Below are 22,356 nucleotides of genomic sequence, written 5' to 3' on the forward strand. Positions count from 1 at the left end.
CATGGAAATAAAAATGCACAAGCTAGACATCCAAATGTGTGACACAAATTGTCACACCTAAAGTACATGTGTCCCAAACAGTGAAGACAATAGCAAAAAATGCCAAATAAAATCACACAAATCCATCAACATGTTAACAATCATCATGCAAAATTTCATGGCATTTGGATCATGTATGAGCATTTTATGATAGAAAGAATGAAGCAAGGTCACAAAAGCATACATGTTCAATCAATCAACCACAATTCAAAATCCAGAAATGGTAAAATCATAAAATCAAAACCATAAAATTCTAGACATTTCAAGGATCATTTAGCAAAAAACCTGGAATTATTTGGATCATTTTTCAATTTGGTATGCATTTTTCAAAGTTGGATAAAAAATTATGAAATAAAATGTGACATGTACATGAAAATGGACGGAAAAGGTAAAATGATGAGTAATTTGAAATTGTGCGTTCAGCCAGAATCGAAGCGAGGGAAGCGCCTGGACCAAAACGCGGTCGCTTGATGCGCTACAGTGAATTTGCAGCAAACCCTAGCGTTACAGTAACCATGGTCGTGCACGGTGGGGCTCACGGCGGAAACCACCGTCTTCCTCATGAAGACGGTGGTGAACAGTACCACGTGAAAAAAAAAATTGCAGATTTTTAAAATGAATACATCATTGGACTCGTCTTGGCACGTAGATTACAAATCTAACAATATTTCAGTCTAAATCATCACAACAAATGCAGATCGAGCAAAATAAGTTTGATGCACAAAACTTCACTCAAGCATATCTCAGTCAATAAGCCACCAAATCACATGAAATTTATATCAACATGCTCAGCATTCAATGTTCTACAAGATTATCCACATAAACTCAGCAATTAAAAGGATCGAAAAACCTACCTCTTGAAGAGCAGTTCTTGAAAACGCACGATTCAAGGCTTCAGATGATCCAATTCAACTCATGAGATGATAACTTGAAGCTTTGTGCAGTAATTGAGGCTTGACATGACCTAGATCCAGCTCAGATTTGAACTTCCATGTATGTGTTCTTGAGCTTGCACCACACGAATCTGGTCCAAATTCGATGATCCAAGGCTTGATCTACACCAATTCCATGTCACAGAACCAGAATATGCAAGAAAATAGCAAGGTTATGTGGAAGAAATTTGAATTTGGATTGGGAGAAAAATTTGGAGGGAAGAAGATTTTAGATCTAGAAATGGTGAATAATGAACAATTCTGTTAGGATTTAGTATTTATATGATGTCCTAATCATGCTGAGAAACTTAATTAAGCTTGGTTAATTGTGATTAAGTGAAATAGAGTGTGTGACCAAAATTTGGAAAATGGAGGTGTATGGAGCATGCATACGTGAACAGTAACCAATGAGAGCTCAAATTCACTTAAAAACACCTCATGCACACAATGGCAATGGAAATTAGTTCATGAAATGCACCAATTTTAAATTTAGCATTTTCCCTCCAAAATGGGCATGAATATGCATATGATCATATGATGAATTTTCATGTAATGTGATGAATGATTTGTACAGTTCATGTCATGAGAAGAATTTGGCAAAAAGGAGCACTCAATTTGGAGTTATGAGCCAAAAGTTATGGCCTTTTGAAGTCTCATGCACACTTGACAACGATTGGATCATATCTCCTCAACCATTCATCAGATGCTCATGATCTTGGACTTTTTGGAAATGGGAGAGAAAGATCTTCAACTTTCACGTTGGACAAAATTTCATTTGAAGCTTCTTTGATGATGTAAGATCAAGTTGAATTTGGACCAAAAACTTTCCATTTTTGGAAACTTTCAATTACAGGTCACTTTCCATTTTTGGAAACTTTTGATCTGGCCTCAAATTCTTCAAGATAGGCATTTGACATGATAAATAAGCCTCTTTGGCACATGAATGAAGTGTTAAAATGCAAAGATTCTTTATCAAAATAAACGGATGTTTTTGCAATCAAAACGGTAATGAACACAAAAAACACAATTATTTGACTGAATATGCATTTTACTGATTGAAAAAGGTGGCTCAAAAACTGAGTAATACAAAGGAAGCAATTCCTGAAAAGAGGTAATTGCAATCAAAAGAAAATCTATCCTAATGGCAATGTGAAACCGTGATCTCATCGAGTTCCAACTCGGTTACACCCCATATGTCCTCAGACTCTCCGTGCTTTCTGCCTTCTGAACAAGACGTTTTCGACCGATCCCTACCGGGGATTATCCATGTCATAACCAAAGCACAAACGATCATGCTAGACGCAGTTGTTCGTTTCAATCCCTCTTTTGCCTGGACCGCCCTTTCGGGTTTTCAGTCCACCGGGATACCCTTATTTGCCCAAGCCGCCCATGTGGGGTTTTCGACTTGTCGGGTGTACATTTTTCTTTTTATCCCTAATTTTTGCCCGAACCTTTTTTCATTTATTTTTTTTGGTTCGCCGGGATGCCCATTTTTGCCTGGACTATTTTATTCTTTTCGTCCAGCGGGTCTCTTTATACGAAGTATTTTTTAATTGCGTCTGCATTCACAGGGGATGGAAAGTCCTCGCCATCAATGGTCGTCAACAACAAGGCTCCGCCAGAGAAAACCTTCTTGACCATGAATGGACCTTCATAATTGGGTGTCCACTTGCCCCTACGATCGTTCTGAGGAGGAAGGATCCTTTTCAGCACCATGTCTCCCACATGATACACACGAGGTCGTACCTTTCGGTCAAAAGCACGCTTCATCCGCTGCTGGTATAACTGCCCATGACAAATGGCCGTCAACCTCTTTTCCTCAATCAGGCTCAACTCCTCGTACCGAGTCCTTACCCATTCAGCTTCTTGCAATTTCACATCCATCAGGACCCTCAACGACGGAATCTAAACCTCAACCGGTAGCACGGCTTCCATTCCATACACAAGAGAGAAAGGCGTTGCCCCAGTAGATGTACGCACCGAGGTACGATACCCATGCAATGCAAACGGCAACATCTCATGCCAGTCTTTATAGGTCACAACCATCTTCTGCACAATCTTCTTTATATTCTTATTGGCTGCCTCAACCGCCCCATTCATCTTCGGACGATAAGGAGAAGAATTGTGATGCTCAATCTTGAATTCCCGGCACAGCTCTGCCATCATCTTGTTGTTCAAATTAGAACCATTATCAGTAATGATTCTCTCGGGAACCCCATATCTGCAAATGATGTCACTTTTCAAGAACCTGGCAACGACCTGCTTTGTCACGTTTGCATAAGAGGCTGCTTCCACCCACTTGGTGAAGTAATCAATAGCCACTAATATGAACCGGTGCCCATTCGAAGTCGTAGGCTCAATCTTCCCAATCATATCAATGCCCCACATAGCAAACGGCCACGGAGACGACATTAAGCTCAACAGGTTTGGAGGCACGTGCACCTTGTCAGCATAATCTGGCATTTATGACATTTCCGCACGAAGTTGAAACACTGGGCCTCCATTGTCATCCAATAATAACCAGCCCGTAACAACTTTTTCACCATTGCATTCCCACTGGCATGGGTACCAAACGACCCCTCGTGTACCTCTTTCATCAACTGGCTTGCTTCTTTATCATCAACACATCTAAGCAAAACCCAATCGAAATTCCGCTTGTACAAAACCCCATCCTTTTTCAGATAGAACACCGTGGCCAACCTCCTCAGAGTCTTTCGGTCCTTTTTGGATGCTCCCTCAGGATACTCTTGGGTCTCCAGATAGCGCTTGATATCGTAGTACCACGGCTTCTCATCATCAGGCGCTGTGTCAACAGCAAACACATAAGCCGGTCTATCCAGATGTCCCACCTCAACACTAGGGAACTGATTCCACCATTATACCTTAATCAAGGCAGCCAGAGTAGCCAAAGCATCTGCTAAAGGGTTCTCCTCTCTAGGCACATGATGTAATACCACCTTGGTGAAAAACGTCAACAATCTCCTCGTATAATCCCAATATGGAATTAAATGAGATTGATGCGTATACCATTTTCTGTTAACTTGGTTCACAACCAAGGCTGAATCTCCATAGATAACAAGGTTCTTGATTCTCAAATCAATCGCCTCTTCAATCCCCAAGATACAAGCTTCGTATTCAGCCACGTTGTTGGTGCACTCAAATGTTAGCCGGGCAGCAAAAGGAATGTGGGATCCTTTCGGCGTAACCAAAACAGCACCAACTCCACTACCATTCACGTTAACGGCCCCATCAAACATCAGAATCCATTTGGATTCAGGGTCAGGCCCCTCCTCCGGGATAGGTTCCTCACAATCTTTCGATCTGAAAAACATGATGTCCTCATCAGGGAACTCAAACTTCATCGGTTGATAATCCTCAATGGGTTGCTGGGCAAGGTAATCAGACAATACGCTCCCCTTGATTGCTTTCTGAGAGGTATACTGAATATCATATTTGGTCAAAATCATTTGCCACCTCGCAACCCGTCCGGTCAATGCTGGCTTCTCAAAAATATACTTGATCGGATCCATCTTGGAAATCAACAAAGTGGTATGAACCAGTATATACTGCCTCAGTCGGCGAGCAGCCCATACCAAAGCACAACAAGTTTTCTCGAGCAGTGAATATCTTGTTTCACAGTCGGTAAACTTTTTGCTAAGGTAGTATATGGCATGCTCTTTTCGACCAGACTCGTCATGTTGCCCCAGTACACACCCCATTGACCCCTCGAGGACCGTCAAGTACAGAATTAACAGTCGTCCCTCCACAGGAGGCATCAGAATCGGAGGCTCCTGCAAATGTTCTTTTATCTTTTCAAATGCCGCTTGGCAATCATCATTCCACCTGACCGTTTGATCTTTTCTCAACAACTTGAATATAGGTTCGCACGTGGCAGTTAGATGAGATATGAACCGTGAAATGTAGTTTAATCTACCTAAGAAACCACGAACCTCCTTCTCTGTTCTCGGTTCAGGCATTTCTTGTATTGCTTTTACTTTAGCAGGATCAACCTCGATTCCTCTTTCGCTTACAATAAAACCCAGCAATTTACCGGACCGCACTCCGAAAGTGCACTTATTCGGATTCAACCTCAGTCTGAACTGTCTCAGCCGGTCAAACAGCTTGGCCAGATCCACCAAATGCCCCTCCTCTGTCTGGGACTTTGCTATCATGTCATCAACATAGCATTCGATTTCATGATGAATCATATCATGAAACAAAGTCACCATGGCCCTCTGATAGGTTACCCCGGCATTCTTGAGACCAAATGGCATCACCTTATAGCAAAAAGTGCCCCACGGTGTGATGAACGTTGTTTTCTCCATATCATTTGGCGACATCTTAATCTGATTATAGCCAGAAAAGCCATCCATGAATGAAAACACCGAGAATTGAGCTGTATTATCTACCAACACATCAATGTGAGGTAACGGAAAATCATCCTTCGGACTAGCTCTGTTCAGATCCCGGTAGTCCACACACATTCTCACCTTCCCATCCTTCTTCGGCACCGGCACAATATTTGCGACCCAAGGTGGATAATTAGTGACAGCGAGGAAACCAGCATCCAACTGCTTCTGCACTTCCTCTTTAATTTTCATGGCCATTTCGGGTCGAGTTCTGCGCAACTTCTGCTTCACTGGAGGATAATCTGCTCTCAATGGTAACTTGTGCACAACAATATCGGTATCCAACCCTGGCATATCTTGATAAGACCAGGCGAAGATATCAACATACTCTTTCAACAACGCTACCATTCTGCTCTTGACATTTTCCTCCAAAGCGGCCCCGATTTTCACCTCTTTCCTGACCTTGTTGGTACCCAGATTCACAATCTCGACTTGTTCCTCGTGCGGTTGAATCACCTTCTCCTCTTGTTTCAACAACCTGGCTAATTCCTCCGGCAGTTCACAATCTTCTTCGCCTTCTTCTTCTGCATGATAGATCGGATTGTCGAAGTCATATGAGGGTGTAACAGGATTGTTATCAATGAGATCCGGAGAATGATCGCATCTGCATGAATGTTGATTCATGCATCGCTTTAGAACCGGAACGAAGAAAACGAAAAGGAAAATGAAAACAAACATTGCCATTTTTATTGTTTATTATTTTTTTTAAACTGCAAAAATAAATGAAAAACAAGGAACACCGCTTTTAATGAAAAACATCCATTTATTGATGATGCAAATTTTGCAAAATGAAACACATGAGGTGGCCCTTACAATGAACCATTACGTTTCGGGCAAAACGTATGGCTTTCATGTAGACAGAATTGAAAAATAGAAATATTACTCTTCACGTAGAGTGACAGTGATGATCTTTTCGGCCTTCCAGTTCTGGATCTCTGTTCCTGGTACGCACGGTTTTATCCATTGATCAAGCTCACAGTCACTGTCGACCTCTTCACCCACCGCACAGATGCGATCTGGATCCAGCATTCCAGCACTGGTGAACGTGAAAGGATGACGACGTCCTCTGCCCTGTCCAGACGAGCCTCGGCCCAGCTGATAACCAACCTCAAACCGGTCTTCCTTGGCGGCGATGTCAATCATCTTTCCCCAACCTGGGGCTTCTCCGCTCTTCACCACCTCAGCAGCCTGTTTGTACGAAGAAATGGACGGCTTCTTCTCTTCTTTGACAAAAGTGGCATTCTCCACCTTAACGGTTTCAAATGCTTGACTTGGTGTTTCCCATATTTCACCGTCCATTTCAACATACTTGAACGATGATAGGTGGCTGACGAAGATGTCTTCTTCTCCACAAACGGTGACAACCTGCCCGTCCCAGATGTACTTCAATTTCTGGTGCAAAGTCGAAGTTACTGCCCCAGCAGCGTGTATCCATGGCCGACCCAACAAGCAATTGTATGCCGGCTGGATATCCATGACATGAAATACGGACTTAAACACCTCGGGCCCGATCTTTACAGGGAGCTCCACTTCCCCGAACACAACCCTTTTCGAACCATCAAAGGCTCTAACTATCAGGTCCGTGGGCCTCAAGATCAACCCTTCACAGTCCAACTTCGCCAGGGCCTTCTTAGGCAACACATTGAGTGATGAGCCGGTATCCACCAACACGTGCGAAAGCACCGCTCCTTTACATTCCATTGCAATGTGTAATGCCCTATTATGATTACGCCCATCAACCGTCAAATCAAGATCAGTAAAACCCAACCCATGGCTGGCATTGACATTGGACACCACTGTCTCTAGCTGATTGATCGTTATCTCTTGAGGAACATAGGCTCTCTTCAGTATTTTCAACAAAGCCTCTCTATGCCCCTCGGAGCTTAACAGCAAGGACAGGATTGAAATCTTAGACGGCGTTTGCTGCAAGTGGTCAACAAGCTTGTACTCTGACTTCTTGATGATCCTCAAAAACTCTTCATCTTCGTCATCAAGTTCTCTTTCCGACCCCACGGGCGCCGGTGTCACCACAGGAGTACCCTCGCTTACCACCTGCTTCCCTCTTGCCCTGGCTAAAGCCTCGGCCTTATCTTTCTTTTCTTTTTCTCCCTCTCCACTCCTCAAAGTGTCTGGTGCAAACAACCTTCCACTGCGAGTGAAACCACTGGGTCCGGCATTATCCACCTTTGAAACGGTGGTTTCACCTGCAACCTGATCCTCCAACTTCTCCCCATTACAGTAGACCTCTCCACCATAATGTCACGGCACCGCATCGTCATTGTCATAAGGAATTGGCCCAGGTACCGTGATGGTAACCGGAGCCGCATCTGCTAGCGCTGACAGATCGATCGGATCATAATAGATGGTTATGGTGGAGACATCCTCTTTCCCCAAATCAACTTTCTCAAATCTGAGGCTTCCCTCATCCATCATCCTCTGGACAACCTCCCTCAACAAGGCACACCCATTAGGAGCCACGGTGCACGCAGCACAACAACCATCACACCCCGGGAAGACCCCATTCCTCAACAATTGTCTCTTGACCTCAGCCAATGGAGTCTTTAACCGGTTCACATCCGTCACCCAGATTCGGCCCTCAGCCTCAGAAATTGCATTCACCCCCATTTGACCATGCGCGGGCATGGGATTCGCATTCACATTTGGAGATGGAGCAAAATTGATGGCTTTAGAATCCACCAAGTCCTGGACAACATGCTTAAAAGCTTTACAATTCTCCACATTGTGTCCAGGGGCACCAGAGTGGAATTCACATTTGGCATTCTCATCAAAACTGGCCGGCCTCTGATCAGGTCTCAACGGAGCCAACGTCCTCAGCTGGACCAACCCCAAATCTTTTAACTTTTTCAGCAAGAAGGAATATGTCACAGGTGGTCTATCAAATTGACGATCATTCATTCGCCATCTTACTTGATACCCGGCCCTCTGCGGTCTCTGTTGAAATGGTTGTCTTTGTTGTGGTTGTTGTTGTTGTTGCTGTTGTGCGGGTGAATTATCAGCAGGAATTGTTACCGCAGCAGTGTGTTGGTAGTAACGATCCCTACCTTGTCCCCTCTGGGTATACACAGCACTTGTATCACCCTCCTTCTTTCTCTGGCCATTACCAAAGGGCTTCTTCGATCCAGACGACGAAGTGTTACCCTGTATCTTCCCCAGCTTCAACCAGCTCTCAATTTTTTCTCCAGCCACCACAATATCAGCAAAGTTGGTAACCGGGCATCCCACCATTCTTTCAGCAAAGGTCCCCTGAAGGGTACCCATAAACAGATCAGACATCTCTCTATCTACCAACGGAGGTTGGACTCGGGCAGCCAACTCCCTCCACCTCTGTGTGTATTCTTTAAACCCTTCATTAGGCTTCTGAGACATACCCTACAATTGGGTACGGCTAGGAGCCATGTCATCATTAAATTGATATTGTTTAAAGAATGCATCTCCGAGATCCTGCCAACTCTTGACATCAGATGACCTCAACTTAGTGTACCATTCCAAAGACCCACCAGACAGACTGTCCTAGAAGAAATACATCCAAAGCTTCTGGTCCATTGTATAAGCAGAAATCTTTCGGACGAAAGCCTGGAGATGAGTTTCCGGGCAAGAATTCCCATTATACTTGTCAAACGCAGGCGCTTTAAACTTTTGCGGGATCACAATCCCCTCAACTAGCCCCATGTTTGACATATTAACAACCCCCAGAGTAGCATAGCTTTCTAGAGCCCTAATTTTCTCCGCCAGCACCTGAATTTCCTTGTTTGGTGGTTGAACACCATATTGACCGAATTGCTCATTTAGCATGGAGAACTGATCCGCTTCTTTATCTTCCTCTCTATCCTCCTCAGCCCCGAAGAAAGGAGGAAACAGACTATCCTTCAGATTGTTGTTCATCGGACCCGGTCCACCGCCTGTAGCAACACCAAAACCACCACCATTATTGATCACCACCCCAGCAATAGTCTTCTTTCTGAGATCTCCTCCATCCCTAGAACCACCCAGACCATTGTTGGAAACACCCTCCTGATTATTACCGCTGTTGGCAGCCGAAGCCCGCTCGAGCTTTTCCACCTTATCAGCAAGTGCCTTCTTCCCCAAGGTAAGCCCTTGCATAACATTGATCAGTTCTCCCATTTTCTCTTTCAGCTCGAGAATATCTGCGTTGGATAGATCCATCAGCTTGGATTTGTTGCGCCTGGTAGGGTATCTGTGTGGACGTGCTACGTGCAAGGGAATGATTCTACGTGCGCGAGCAATGATTCCTGAAACAATCAAGCACGTTAGAAACCGACACCTGCAAAATAGAAGACAAGTTATTATGATTGATGCATGAATGCAATGTCTATCCATATGAGGAACACTCTGTCTTTCGATCCTGGTTTCATCGAGACAGATAATAATTTTCCAGCAACACTTTGACATCAATCATCTGGTTTCACCATATAGAGCAGAGAATTATGATTTAGCAAAGATATCACCCAACCATGTGTGTGCTATGTGAGTGCATACAGGAAAGCAAATAAAGCTCAAAGATCAATCACTGAATGATGACAATCACTGTATATCAAAAGCGCACAGTACGTGCAACAGTCATACATCAAGTTTGATACAAATCAAATACAATTCTCCATAATCAGAAAGAAAATACAAGCAAGTGAATTCCGTCAACATGCCTGACGGTAATCCAACACAAATAAGAAAGGTCTAATCTGACGAAGATCCCACAAAAGGCCCTACATCATCAACCATCTTGGTAAACTTCACGGCGAACCTGAGCTCAGTGTTCTCCTGCTGCAATCTCCCCACCTCCTTCTGGTGAATCTTCATCTGTCGGAAATAATGATCCCTCTCAGCAAGATAGTGATCTCTCTCAACCCTAATCTTCACTTTCTCCGCTTCCCATTCTGTGGCAAGGACTTTGGCTCTAACTTCCCTCTGATTCTTCACAAGGATCTGCCTCCTCTTCTCATCTTCAATGACCCTTAAAGCTCTAGCCAACTTCTCCTTGGTGATGTCATGCTCCTTCGTAGATGACTCCAAAGCTTGGCTGATCTTGCGGTAATAAGCAGTGTCTATCTCAAAGCGCTTCACCTCAATGGCATGTCTCTTATCCTGGTCTTCTATTTTCCCTTTGATTTCATGATTAGCCATTTGGATTCTAGCAACACTCATCTCCCACTTAGTCTTCTCTGCTTGCAGCTGATCTCTGGCTTTCTTCATCTCAAGGAACTCTTCCATGCTGATGGAAGAACATAGCCCCTCAATCAATGGACACCAAGGATCACCCCCAGGAAATGGTAGATGCGTGAGCTCAATCCTCTTCCTAAGCCAATCATCAAACAGAGGAAAAGACCTGCTATTAACCTTACCAAAAGGAACCTTGCCCTTTCTTTGAATGTCGCGCCACTCATCAGACATTTGCCTCAACTTTGGCTGATTACCCTCAATTGGGAAGTAGAAAGACTCCTGAATCTCGCGCCCAAGGGGAGGACCCTCCACAGCAAATCCCATTTGTCTCCTCAGAAGCACCGTGTTGTAATTAATGCAACCTTGAACTCCTATAAGAGGCACATTGGGAAGACTCCCACAACTGCAAATGAAATATCGTCCAGCCACACCATTGTGAGTCCAAGCTATGTCCTTGGCTCGCAAACCCATCAACCTGATTGACCACTTGACAGTAGGATCAAGAAAGACAAAGGTACCTCTGGAAGGCAAGTATCCCATAAACCATTTGTACAATAGTTGAGCACAACATCTGATCAATCCCTCAGGCCGCTTCTCGTTCCGATTATGGACCGATTAATAAACATCCTCAACCAGGGTAGGAATAGGATTCCTCCGAGCAAACAACCTGATGGCATTAATATCCACAAAGTTCTTCTGATTGGGAAACAGGATGATTCCATAAATGCTGACAGCAAGCAAAGCACAAACAGCCTTCCAATTCCCCAAAGTAGCATGCTCCTTGGCTTTAACCTTCAAGAAACTCAGATGAAAACCGGGCAACTTTCCCTTCTCCTTCAAACCCCCCTTAGTCACCTCCGGGCTCAAATAAAGAGCACGAGAGATCTCAGCAACATCAGGTTCCTCCTTAGTGACATAGAATGGAATCTGATCTCTGATCTGAATACCCAGGATACTAGCATAGTCCTCCATCAAAGGCCCTAACAAGTAATCCGGGAGAACAAAGCATCTCAAACTCGGGTCATAAAACTGGAGAAGGGTATGGATGGCACTCCTATCAATGTCTGTGAGCCTGAAAACCAACTTCAGAATACCACCATAAGTCTCACGGAACATCCCCACACGGTCAGGTGTAATCAATGTTATCATATCCTTCAGCACACTAATCTCTGGATCAAAGAAACTGTAGACAACATCGTCTTTCAAGCCGGTCCTCATATCTGGAACAAGAACGTCTCTCAACCAGGATCTCAATCAAGAATGTCCCCTGCATATGGATAAACATGAGTTAGATGCGGATAAATGCAAAATGAGAATGATGTTGATGCATGAATGCAATGCACTGTGCCATCCTCCAAGTCATCTGAACAACCACTGCACTGGGTTACGGCCTCTGAACTGATCACAACCATCTGAGGTACTGAATAACCATAAATCCAACTTTGGAGGTTCCGAAATAAAGGGAACAGATATATCACCATCATCACCGGAAAACCACTGATCTGATAGCAACAAAATCATCTGTACCAGCCCAGGGAATCCTGAAATAAACGGATCCCCACTGATAACCACCACGGATAGAACTCCGGCGTCTCAGAAACAAATATCCATAAATCCGACTTATAAATAGGACTCTGATCAAGAACTGAACCATTAGTCACCATCAGGAAGTCACCACCAGAACATGCATCTGTAGGAATCAAACCCTCCCCTCACAGGTGAATTCTAATCAGGTCATCCTAAGGCGGATAATGGTCTCGACAATCGGACAAGATACTCAACGGGTTTGCCCTTCCGGGTGTGCCGCTGCAGCTCTCATAAGATCGTCTAAACCAAAGATCCGGGAAAGAACGGTCACCAAAGTCACCAGCTCAGATGAGGTGACTCAACCAAAGTGGATACTCCACAAAGGAAGAGCTCCTTCAAAAGAACCTCGTTCGGCTTGTGGTATGTCACGTCGCCCAAAACATGTTGACCTAACATGAGATGCAACATGAGACCACGCTAATCCTAGGTGTATACTCGGGCCTGGGTTTTAGCCCCACTCAGAACACCCACCCCAAATCAGAGGAACCAAACCTATACCGAATCCAGCACAATGATAATATGATGCATGCAAACATATATGCAAATATATACAAACACAGTATAATAATCATAAGTGCAATAAATAGAGCAATAAAAGCAACCAAAACTATCCTAGAGAGCGCTAGGATTGACTCGCTTAGGGAAGATGGACCAGCAAGAGGTCAACTTCTTTTTAGTCCCCAGCAGAGTCGCCAGTTGTCGCAACGCGAAAAACAACCGGCGGGAAAAGACAAAACAAACAGAGTCGCCATCGTGCGTTATTTATCCCAAAGGAGGGAAAGGAAACGCTCGAAGTAAACCTGGAAAGGAAATGGTCTTGCGACCTGAGATTGCAAGGATCAGGAGTCGGTTACGCAAGGGGAAGGTATTAGCACCTCTCACGTCCGTCGTACTCGACGGGATCCACGCTCAGAAAGAATAGAAGAAAGGTTGCTAAAGAAACTGCTCAAAGAATGCACAAAACTGGACTGAAACACAGATGAAAGACGGAAGAAGCGGACTCGGCAGGATATCGCATCCTGGGCCTACGTAGTCTGTCAGGCACAGACATCAGAGTCGACGTAGTTCGGGGGAACGGGAAACGTGCTCGCTAGGATACCGCATCCTATGCATACGTATCTTCTTTAACCAGAGAAGAATCAGAGCACTCGTAGCTTGGCTAACGCACACTGAAATAAAACACAAACAGGAAACCGACTGCCAATCGCTGGACTTACGTCAGACTCCGAACAAACAAACACAAACAGGAAACCGACTGCCAATCGCTGGACTTACATCAGACTCCGAACAAACCAACACACACAGGAAACCGACTGCCAATCGCTGGACTTATGTCAGACTCCAAACAAACAAACACACACAGGAAACCGACTGCCAATCGCTGGACTTACGTCAGACTCCAAACACACACAAGGGGGTTGAAAAAGAAAAAGGGCGCCCAGAGAGATCAGCTCATCTCCTGCCTACTACCTCATCTGGTATGAGGATCAGGGCGACGTAGTTCCCCTTAACAGGGAAAGAACTTCTATCCTAACCAGAGACTAGGGAGATAACAGACTACTAGGGAGACTACGACTCGAGCCTAGAAATTGTCATGCATATGATCCCTATGTTGAAGTCTCTAATCCTAACTCGCACGGGAAGCAAGCTAACCTAAACATCAATCAAGTAAGCAAACACAAGCACAAGAGAGCAAGCACACACACTATATGCAAACAAATGGCTCATACAAGGTTGGGCTTTAGTCAAGGGGTCATGTCAACCTCGACAGACAAGCCAACTGGAAAGGGTGTTTTGTGCTCTTAACCCTAACATTGAGAGTTAGGGTGAAGCAGATGAAATAGGAAATGAGGGCAAGACCTCATAGCTCTTATCCCTGGCCTGGGAGAGCTTGAAACAATGAAAGTATGGGAGTCCAGAATGAGGAACTCTACTCCACATGACTGACTCGATATACAATGATCTTGGGTGTTTATTCAAAATACATCAGCACGTAGTGCGAGCAAGATGAATGACTTAACTGAATAGCAGGGGATGGATTGTACATCCCTTCTATCTGCCAATGCCTCTTCACTTAGGAGGTCTTTACATGTACAAGGCACAAAGATAGACAAGCACAAACATTGCCTCTTAAGGAGGGCTTCAGACAGGTGCCTGCCAAAATAACATGACAAGTCTTCCAGACTACATGGAGAATAGGAAGTTACCCAGGTGGTATGCCAACCACAAGCAAAGCAACTCAAACAATGAGTTAAAGCGGCTAAAGTACCTGTGTAAACAACCAACCAATCAGTATGGTATTCAGACAAACTATTAACAAGCAAAACAACAGTCAGGCAACCAATATACACAACAAGTCAAACCAACAAGTGGCAAACAATCTAGTGAATTCCTCTCCAAGGGACCTACAGCACAATCAACATTAGTTAAACAAAGCAAAATCAAAAGCTCATTTGAGGAAGCAACTTCAACCATGGAGCTAAAGGCTTGATCCTGAAATACAAAGCTCAAATGTGAGTCTAAACCCCTAGGGCAAAGCCTAGGGTCAAAAATGAATCAAAAAGCCAAAACAGAAACCAATATTCAACAAGAAGCATGTTTAATCAATCAAGAACATGTCCTAAAAAGGACCAAATCAAAAGCAATAAGCAAAGGCACTTCATGAGCATGAGAAGGCAAGGCAAGCAAAAGGTGCATACAATTGACCATCAAGAATGAAAATTCCATATCAAAACAGAAATGACTCAAACAATTCTAGAAATTTTTATGAGCATTCAGCACATCAAAGACAACCATCATACCAAAAATCATAAACAGAGAAGCTCATTTGACATGGAAATAAAAATGCACAAGCTAGACATCCAAATGTGTGACACAAATTGTCACACCTAAAGTACATGTGTCCCAAACAGTGAAGACAATAGCAAAAAATTCCAAATAAAATCACACAAATCCATCAACATGTTAACAATCATCATGCAAAATTTCATGGCATTTGGATCATGTATGAGCATTTTATGATAGAAAGAATGAAGCAAGGTCACAAAAGCATACATGTTCAATCAATCAACCACAATTCAAAATCCAGAAATGGTAAAATCATAAAATCAAAACCATAAAATTCTAGACATTTCAAGGATCATTTAGCAAAAAACCTGGAATTATTTGGATCATTTTTCAATTTGGTATGCATTTTCAAAGTTGGATAAAAAATTATGAAATAAAATGTGACATGTACATGAAAATGGAGGGAAAAGGTAAAATGATGAGTAATTTGAAATTGTGCGCTCAGCCAGAATCGAAGCGAGGGAAGCGCCTGGACCAAAACGCGGTTGCTTGATGCGTTACAGTGAATTTGCAGCAAACCCTAGCGTTACAGTAACCATGGCCGTGCACGGTGGGGCTCACGGCGGAAACCACCGTCTTCCTCATGAAGACGGTGGTGAACAGTACCACGTGAAAAAAAAATTGCAGATTTTTAAAATGAATACATCATTGGACTCGTCTTTGCACGTAGATTACAAATCTAACAATATTTCAGTCTAAATCATCACAACAAATGCAGATCGAGCAAAATAAGTTTGATGCACAAAACTTCACTCAAGCATATCTCAGTCAATAAGCCACCAAATCACATGAAATTTATATCAGCATGCTCAGCATTCAATGTTCTACAAGATTATCCACATAAACTCAGCAATTAAAAGGATCGAAAAACCTACCTCTTGAAGAGCAGTTCCTGAAAATGCACGATTCAAGGCTTCAAATGATCCAATTCAACTCCTGAGATGATAACTTGAAGCTTTGTGCAATAATTGAGGCTTGACATGACCTAGATCCAGCTCAGATTTGAACTTCAATGTATGTGTTCTTGAGCTTGCACCACACGAATCTGGTCCAAATTCGATGATCCAAGGCTTGATCTACACCAATTCCATGTCACAGAACCAGAATATGCAAGAAAATAGCAAGGTTATGTGGAAGAAATTTGAATTTGGATTGGGAGAAAAATTTGGAGGGAAGAAGATTTTAGATCTAGAAATGGTGAATAATGAACAATTCTGTTAGGATTTAGTATTTATATGATGTCCTAATCATGCTGAGAAACTTAATTAAGCTTGGTTAATTGTGATTAAGTGAAATAGAGTGTGTGACCAAAATTTGGAAAATGGAGGTGTATGGAGCATGCATACGTGAACAGTAACCAATGAGAGCTCAAGTTCACTTAAAAACACCTCATGCACACAATGGCAATGGAAATTAGTTCATGAAATGCACCAATTTTAAATTTAGCATTTTCCCTCCAAAATGGGCATGAATATGCATATGATCATATGATGAATTTTCATGTAATGTGATGAATGATTTGGAAAGTTCATGTCATGAGAAGAATTTGGCAAAAAGGAGCACTCAATTTGGAGTTATGAGCCAAAAGTTATGGCCTTTTGAAGTCTCATGCACACTTGACAATGATTGGATCATATCTCCTCAACCATTCATCAGATGCTCATGATCTTGGACTTTTTGGAAATGGGAGAGAAAGATCTTCAACTTTCACGTTGGACAAAATTTCATTTGAAGCTTCTTTGATGATGTAAGATCAAGTTGAATTTGGACCAAAAACTTTCCATTTTTGGAAACTTTCAATTACAGTTCACTTTCCATTTTTGGAAACTTTTGATCTGGCCTCAAATTCTTCAAGATAGGCATTTGACATGATAAATAAGCCTCTTTGGGACATGAATGAAGTGTTAAAAATCATTTCTCCCCCTTTTAGCCCTCAGTTGACTTTCTGTTGACTTTCTGGATGACAGATGACTTAGCAGTGCTTTGATCAGCTTGAGCCTCAACCACTTGAGGAATTGGCTCCAAAATGAAACCCTAGCTCTTGTAAGTTTCACATAATAATCATATGATCCTCATCCAAGCAAATAACCTCATCTCCTTGAAAATCCCTGGTTGAAAGAATGGCACTGATTAGGGTTGACCAGAGGTCAAAACCCTAATCCAGAGGAATCTGAGCATGAACAATGAGCCCCTTGAGAATGACATAACCATGATGATGATGATGTACCCTTTCTAATAAGATAATGCTCAACCTCCTTGAGAGATCAAGAAAACCCTAATTGAAGCACATACCTTTAGATGGTTGGTGATCAATTCAATAAGACCCTCAGGCTTGAACCTCTTAACCCCTCTATCTCTGACAAGACCTTAGAGGATGACTTGCTTGTTCTCATATGCTATGAAATATGCAAATGCCTAATGTCCTAAAAAAATGAAATGCAATATGCTAAGCTAGTCCCAAGAAAGGAGGGCAAATTTTGAGGTGTTACGTATGGCAATATGCTCTATTGTTGACTCACTAGATTCTCCCCCAACTTAGTGTACTTAGGCACTTTCATTCCCCTAGGTGCCTCGGTTTGGAGAATAAATTCAGCCAATGGGGAAGCATATAATGGCCTTTGCAATGTGGCACTCATACCATTCCTAGCCATAATCCTTTCGACAATAATTGTCAAATTATTTTCTACTGCTAAGTCTTCTTGTCGATGTTGATCGACAATTTGGTCAGCATCTTCGTGTCGGTTAACCAACACATCTGGTTACGTCCTGCTACTCCTGATTCAACGCCTTGATTTTGTTGGGGTCTAAGGATTTGTCCCTCGTGAACTGTCTCATCTTTTGTTGCCCCTATATCCATCTGAATAGGAACGGTTTGTCTAACCACTTGTGTCATCTGTCGAGCCGGTGCCCCCAGAAAATTACACAAACGCATCAATTGATTCTCCACCTGCCTATTTGTTTCAGCAGATTCCTGTATCATAGGATTAAAAAATGTACCCATTTGATTAGTTAACATATTAACCAACTCATGGTTACTATCATCCATTTGCTGCCTCAACACCACTATTGAAGTATTCGACAGCGGCATGGTTCTATTCTGAGTGTTATTCCTATTCTGAACATTGCCCCCTTGTGTTGATCCTTGCAAGGAGGGATTCGTAATTTGAGCGTTGTCTGAAAATAATGTTGCACTTGATGTCGACTGATATCCTGGCATTAAGGAATACGGCATTCCATAAAGAGGATCTGTGGTGCCAAAGCGAGGCACATAAGGTCTGAATGTCGTTATCGTTGATCCTGAACCTCCCGATGGAGGTAAAGGAATTGATGCTCCAACCGCACCCGTAGTCGACATCGTTGAGGTTGCACTTGTCATCGACGGCAAAGTTGCAACCTGTGAGATTACTGTTTCCGTAGTGGATAAAGTCCCTTGTGGCACTTCATCTGCATTGGAGTTTGACACTTTCACAGTTTCTTGTGGCCTACTATATAGTTTGCCACTTCTAAGTTTCATGCAATTGCGTAACTACACTAGCATTGGTCGCACTGGGCGTGCCATTTTGTTTACTGTGGAAATTGGTAAACAACTGTTGGTCCTCCCTAGGCCTTAAACTAAGGGTTACTTGCAGGATCGACCAGTTGATCCTAAGACATGTGCTAGTGTGACAGTGTGTGACTTATTCAATTCGACAGATAATTAGCTTTGTGAGAAACGGCTCCTGACAAAGTATTGAACAAGCACAGGTTTTTTCCACACGAAATGATAATGATGCTATAGCCTATGGGTGACTCGTGACCGACAATACTACAACATTCAAAAGACGTACACGACGAACACGCTTTTGGTGAATTCTATTATCGTAATAGAATCAGTGTCGACAGCATAGACGACAACGTAAAGTGATAACTCAAAAGTAAATGAAATTAAAATAAAGTGTTCAACGGGAACAATTGAAAAATAAGGAAGTTGCATTGAAATAAATGTGGTGATTCACGTACATGGCACTCTTAAAAACTCTTGCTTCCTCGCGCTGGGAATGAGAAGTTTTTGATAAGTGATTTTGGTACAAAGTGAACACCCCGAGCCCCTCGTGGGATATCCTATTTATAATAAACTAAAGAAACTGCCTATATGCCAAAAACTTCTAAAAAATAACAGACGTTGTGTCACACGATCTACAAACTGCTCCATACACGTTCTGCAAACTGCTCCATATTCTGGCGCTTATTCTCCTTGTAACTGCTAGCCATTTCAAATTTCAAACTTCTCCCGCCCAGGTATTTAGGTCGACCTTGTCTCCTATGTGTTTGGCGCAACCAGAAATTCCTTAAGTCTCAGTCTTCATTTCAGTCGACGGAATGGGTTTCGACCAAACATGATTCGTCTGTCGGTTTCATCTCCTGGTGACTTATATTTTTCTCAATTCTTGCTTATCTTAGACACATCTTTCTTTCAAACTACCCCTTGGTGGGGTATAAACCTTAAATTCATAAGGCACTTTCATTGATTACGCCTTCAACATGCCTTATAGATTTCTTGTGGTAACAGGATGTTACTTGATGTTCAAGTAAAAGTTTGTTGGAGAGAGAATTTTGTTCTAACAAAAATTTGCTGGCTTAATATCCTTTTTGATCTCGTATCTTAACATTTGGGTTCCTTAACTTAAAAAAGTTTCATATTGGTCCCTTAACTCTTAAAAATATATCATGAAACTTGAGGTTAAGATACATGACTAAAAAAGTATTAAACCAAATTTATTTAGTTAGTTAGAGTATTTTAAAAATTATTTAGAGGTGGTTGAGTTGCTTAGAGTGCAAGAAATCTCATTTAAATACTCTAGCATTCTAAGCATTTATGTGTTAGTGCAATATATCTTTCTTCTTTCTCCGATCTTTAATCTCTTATCTCAATTCTAAATAGTGCATAGTATGTGTGAGTGAAGAATAAAAGGCTTAGTTATCCAGAGAAAGAGGAAGAAATGCCAACATTATGCTTAGATTAAGCGGGAGAGTAGAGAGGGAGTATTCGCAGAGAGTTTTGGTGGATGCGGTGGAGATGACGGTGTGCACTTGTAGATTAAGACAGGTAGAGTATTCCCCACCAGCTCTCATTATAGAAGGATTTAGCAGGCTAGGGGCTCGTAGAGCTGGACGGGTCAGAGATCATGATGTCAATGCATATGTTGACATTGTTGATGATGTTAAGGAAGAGGTGACAATTCAGGATGATACTGAGGTTCCTCCTAAGGCTAATACAAAGGTTCCTGATGTAGTTGATATGAAGATGTCAATTCAGGATAATACACAGACATTTGTACATGTCGACAAGGATGAGGGGGATTCTTTGAGGGCATTATGACCCTACAATGCTAACTGAGTATGCAATAATTTGATATTTTGATTATGTTAAAGAGAGGTATAAATATTTTAATTTAAGTTATTTTTATTTAATAGTGTATTATTGAATGTAACTGGTGATTTATGTTTTACTTGTTACATGATTGGGCTCCATTGAAGGTTCACTCATGGTTTGTAGTTGAAGAAATTATCTGAAGTGCATATGCCTCATGAGGTCAGGACGATTGTCATTGATGATGGCATGCTTCCGTTGGTGGGGTGTTCACTCACCATACTTAACGCTCCCTTGATGTTTGTTTTTGTTGAGCAATAACATAATGAGAAATCTTCCTTTCATCTTCCATTTGGTGAGATGAAAATTATCCTGAATGATGTTTACATCCTCTTCTGTCTCCCCTTTGCCAGTAACTTTTTCATCTCTCAGTTGATGAACTGAGGGATTGCTTGTATGGTTGTTGACACATAATTGGTTATTACACAAGGAGGATATTGGAGGAGTTCATGGCTAACAGGGATGCTCGTTTCCTTCTTTCTTGGCTCTAGGATATTTATCAGTCACAGGGGAAACACTCTATGTATGATTTGATCGCTCGGGTATACATGTTGCATATGGTTGAATGTATTATCTTAGCATATAAGTCTCATGTATACATCGTTGCAAGATACATATCCATATATTATCTTAGCAAATAAGTCTCATGTATACATCGATTAGACATGAGATTGTGTCGCTTTGATGATACTATCTACTTCTCTTAGAAAGGCGACTGCCTTTTAGACGAGATAACTTGTCGGTTATATGAATCTATTTAAAGTAAGAATGATTACAATATTTTATTTATCTTCTTCTTATTTATCAAATACATTTCATATATGTGGTTTGTGTTTATTGTACAGTTTTAAATTTACAAGCATTTTTCGTCCATTTGTGAGAGGTGTGATCGTGGTCCTATCATGTATGGCTCCCCACAGACCACCAGATGGAGGTCCGAACATTCTCATTTAGGAGGTCTTCTGTAATACAGGCGGAGGATCGATTCTCTGATCGTCGAAGATGTCATATGGACACCCTATGTAAATCATAAAGTGCATCAGGGAGTTCGATGATATTGCCCTTTTTGGGGCTATCTGCAATGGGAGAATATAGTGGCTAGATATTTACCTGAGAGGTGTTTGCGCATGTTTGGGTATGTTCAGGGAAATCCTATACTAGTTCCTACTGTGCCATATGTGGGCGTGGGTATTGATGGATGGTTTAGGTCTAACATTATCAGCATTGTCATTATTATTAGAAAAAATGCATTGAGGATTTTTTTCCTAGCCAGTATCTGAATGGTTATTTAGAGTGGTAATTTAGAGTAGTACACCCTCGGATCATCCCACTTGTCTAGTCTGTGGATAATGTTGGACCCTCACATGATGAAGGACATTCAAATGACGCGCCATTGTCTCCATCTAGAATGATTGGTCAGCAATGACTACATATGATAACATTTTTCTCTAATAACCTTATGGATTTGGTAAACTTGGATCGTGAGGTCCATGTCGGGTTATCACAGATAACACACATTGCCCGTGTTGGACCAATGTAAACTTTATTTGTTTATTTTTTATTGTCGTTGGAATTATTTTGGATTTGTACTAAATTATTTGTAAATTATTGACATTTTATCTTAAGGTTGCATTAGATAAAAATTAGCATTACATTACGGCGGAATGAACATAACTTAACATGAACATTGCTTAACTTAATTTAACATGAAAATAACACAAACGTAACTTAAAAATTACTAGATGATTCAGGACGTTTCAACATCTTGATAATATCATCGACAAATCTCGTAAATGTCGCATCCACCTTGATTGGACATTTTGTTTTGTATTGATGAAATGTGCTCCATATAACTCTTAAATCTTCATTGGTACTCATCTCAAAGTTGTTGAACTTCACCTTTCATTTGTCATCAATTGGTGAATGGTACTCGATT

This window comes from Lathyrus oleraceus, chromosome 1, assembly GCF_024323335.1.
Source record: "Lathyrus oleraceus cultivar Zhongwan6 chromosome 1, CAAS_Psat_ZW6_1.0, whole genome shotgun sequence".
NCBI lineage: Eukaryota > Viridiplantae > Streptophyta > Magnoliopsida > Fabales > Fabaceae > Lathyrus > Lathyrus oleraceus.